Source organism: Rhagoletis zephyria, unplaced genomic scaffold (assembly GCF_001687245.7).
Source record: "Rhagoletis zephyria isolate East Lansing unplaced genomic scaffold, Rhagoletis_zephyria_1.1 Rzeph_scaffold_00756, whole genome shotgun sequence".
NCBI classification, from domain to species: domain Eukaryota; kingdom Metazoa; phylum Arthropoda; class Insecta; order Diptera; family Tephritidae; genus Rhagoletis; species Rhagoletis zephyria.
The window spans coordinates 16,021-20,020 of NW_016157840.1; the positions used below are offsets into that span (position 1 = coordinate 16,021).

The 4,000-nt window shown below is 38.6% G+C and overlaps 1 pseudogene; it reads right to left on the reverse strand.

Moving 5' to 3' along the window:
• Window positions 1-1,339: 1,339 nt before the first annotated feature.
• On the reverse strand, window positions 1,340-3,315 carry LOC108361395 (Hermansky-Pudlak syndrome 1 protein-like; annotated as a pseudogene).
• Between the last annotated feature and the right edge of the window lie 685 nt (window positions 3,316-4,000).

Here is a 4,000-nt window from a genome sequence, read left to right on the forward strand (position 1 = left end):
AGTTGCCATAAGTGCCAGCGCAGGTATATAAGGGCGCCGCCACAGCGAGGTGAGTTAGTTACAAGACAGCAAGCTACAAGTAAAGTGAGCAGAGAAGTGAGTTGCGAATAAGCAAGATATAAGTTTAATTGTGTTACCAAGTTAGTTAAGCGCTGTTATTGCTTTAACAAAGTGCTTTTACTTTATTAGCGAGTATTGTAAATTCTTTGTTGTACAATAAAGTTAATTGTACTACAATTTGGTCATCGATTGCATTTATTTAACAATCCAGCGATACGAACCGAGATTTGGGAAATCCGGACGAGGTTTCAAGGATAATCGTAACAATATAAATAAATTCACTAAATTCTCCTCTGAAAGCTCTCCGACGCGATTATTTAGTTTTGTCGCTATTGTGGCGACAATTTTGTCAGAGTGACAATTGCCAGCCCATTGCCGACAATATTCCAGTATATATATATACTGTCGCGTTCGAAAAATTTTCACAATTGCCTACAAGCGTATTTGAAATATAAAAAAAGGTGCAACAACAAAAACACACATATGCCGGTCCTATAACACCACCCAATATCAACTCGCCTGGGTTTCTAACAACATGTTCAATAAATCATATGAAAATCTTTTCATCACTCACCTACACATAGCGGAGACCCTCGAAGTCTAACCATTAGATAGAAGAATCGTAAGACAGCTCCTCGTTGCAAACCGTATATTTCAACTGCCGTTTCCATTTAGTTACAGAAGGTTCGGTTCCTAAATCGAGTTTACAGAAATTATTAACACATGGTATCACGTTAAATTTATCACTCACCTGCGGATCAAGGTGTGATGCTAAGTCCTCACCTGGGCAAAGGTGACATAATTCGGAATGTATGCTTGAGTCTTTGGTATAATGCAAATCCATTCTATTATGTTTAGTGTTGGGAGTATCGAGTACTTGTGAGATTCGAGTACTTTCTTTACATATACATATGTTGGTAACATTTCAATGCATAGTAAGAAAATCTCACAAGCTGGCAGGACTTTATTCAAATTAATATATTAATCCCAAATAACGTCGATTGAATGCTGCTTTGGAGTACTCAGTATCGATACTTTTAAAAATTGGTTACTGTCGATCCTTTTGAGAATCGAGTTCCGAGTATTTTTGGTATCGATACTGCCCATCGCTCATTATGTTGAAGTGTTTTAAGATCACGGCCGTTAACAATACATGTTTGCGTGTTAGGCGCTTTTACAGTGAAATTTTCGGACAATTATCGTCCATCGCTTATATATTTAGGCGCGTCTGTGGGCAAATACGTAATATTCAAAAAAAAAAACTTTAATTTTTTTAACGCTTTTAATTAAATGCCTGATTTATTTTTAAACAAAGCGCATGCATTGTTCCGCAATGCTCGTGGTAAATATTAAATGTTAAAGCTAAGTTAAAAATATGAAAACTTTTAAAAATAAACAATTTCGTAAAAATATTTCAAATGAATATCTTTGGAATGCATTGCTGAATCTCGATAAACTAGAATGAAGGGAAATTGATACGTCCACTATCGCTCATTAATTATTATCGCCTAGTACGTCGGCTATGGTGGCCACAAGACGTCGTGAATGCTCCACAGCACAAGTTGCCGTAACTAAACCCAAGTGAATACAGAAGAGTTCGTAGCATTTAATTTTACCTGGAGAAGCTTTGGAAAGCACACTTCAGTAAGTTGTTGGTAGTAGTCCGCAGCAAGCAAACCTGGTTCGAACTGTGGTTTAAATGAATTACTTGACGATGCCGAAGCGGCGATATGTTGCTGCAAGTCAACTAGTTTCATATGACCACCCGATTGATCTTCAAACCAAAGAAAATATGAGTAATTAAATACTTTATCTTTCCACATAACAGTATAGTGGCCCTTCTTTAAGTAGTTACGGGAGAGTTCAACCATCGACCATAAACGCTCTTTAGAAGTCAACTGATTAGCGCGCAAATCGGGTACAATCATGAGACCAGTGGTGCGATTAACATATGCAAAATGGATGAGTCCAGGAAAATCTTCCAAATAGGCATCAATTGATATATTGCGTTCTGCCGTAATAGCTAAAAATTCTGTAATCCCCAGCATCTTTCCTTCAACTAAGGATGCCACCTCTGGCAACTGATCCAAAGCTATTGACGAACTGTCACAGCAAGTTAAAGTAAACAACTGTTTTAATTCATCCATGAATGCTGGCACATTGGACTCAATCCCCACTAACAGCTCTCGCTCCACTGAACGAAAAAAAAACTCCGTAAATTTTCTTCAAGTTTTCCCATTTACTAACAAACTTTTTCAGTGAAGTATCCAATTCACCACCTTTTAACTTAGAACGTTTTAGTGCATCTAATGTCTGCTTAACAAATGACTCTTAGCTTTCATAAGTGGGCCTCATTGCATCCGAGTCACCTTGTACTTGCAACGTTATTATCTTCTAGAGTACGAAGAACGTATCGAACATACTGCTTGCTACTTGTAGACTAGCGTATTCGATCACCTGCACCAATAAGATACCTTTGGCAAGTTGCGACAGATGCGTAGTACAGGGCACACATCCAGAATGGGGATCATGTGATGCGCCCTGCAAAAACACGGCCACGGAACGGTTGAGTGGTCGCCGATCACGTTGTAGAGAACGCGCAAGCAACGACAAAAATACCAAATCGCATGGACTCAAAGCGAGGGCTTGCTTGGACGAAGTAGAAGCGACAAATTTGTGTGATTCGATAAGCAAAGCATGTGTACGCTGATGGCCCAAATCCCGCAGATGTTCCAATGCACCATTGAGGGCAGTGCTCACCACACGCTTCAGTTCATTGTTGGTAAGCAACATGAGCAACATAGTTTGCTCTTCATCCCACAAATGGTCTTCATAACTTGCGAAGCAAGTGGAAAGCAGCTCTTCTTGTAGGCTGCTCGCTTGTGTGGCAAATAAATTTGCACCGTAAAAATTACGGGCAAGTGCAATAGCTGCTCCAAGGTGACGCTTGAGTGTGTCTACTGGACGTTGACCTATTTTTACAAACGAGTATCCGAGCAAATCACCGAATGCAAAATTAAGTCCATTGTCACACTGAAAACTTGAATATGTATGGTCGAATTGGCAATGCATTAAACGTTAAGAATTGATGATGGGGCTGATAATATGCAAGATGACATTTCCATCAATGGAGGCTGCAGTTGCATTTTCTGGAAAGAGGCCAGCGTTTTTAGCGAAGAAGTGCTCAGCAAGTGCTGCGTTAAGCTGCTGGAAAACGACATCATTAGCGCTGTTGAAGACGATCAGGCCGTTCATGTCCATTGATTTTAAATTTTTACAAATATTTTGTAATTTTGTCGATAATTTTTAACTGCATTCATTCCCATTGCACTGATAAGGAAAAAGAAAAGAAATATAGAAGAACTAGAGCAGTTACTAAACATTATATAAGAAATAAAAGGCATACTCACAAATTTTACTGTTTTTACTCCATGTGGCCATCGATTGAATGATTTTTTTTCATTCAGGAAATCGTAATGTGAGCCGCTGAGTAGAAATGTCAACTTAAGTCTCCGCCTAAAGCCGCAACTACATAACTTCCAGCGGCGCCATCTATTTCTCGTTAGTGGAGAAATAGTTATTTTTTTTCACATGCTTGTAATGTAAATCACTCATAAAAATAAATTATATTAATTGCCACTTGTAGACAGAAGTAACCACACTTAAATAAATGCCACCAGGTGCACGTAGTAGGTCGGTTAAATTATCGCAGTTTGTTGTCAGCCATTAAGAAGGCTATCGTTGCAAATAGTTTTTGTCTTCTTTTTGCCGTGTCGTATTCAGATACGTATGCACTAATTTTGCCTCTAGATACTCTACTTTCTTTTGCGCAAAACGAATTGGATGGTACATAAGAATTTTACCAAAATTTTATATTACGCTTGCATTTTTTTGGGATATGAGCAATGGTCACATACAGTGGCACCGCAACTTTTTTTTC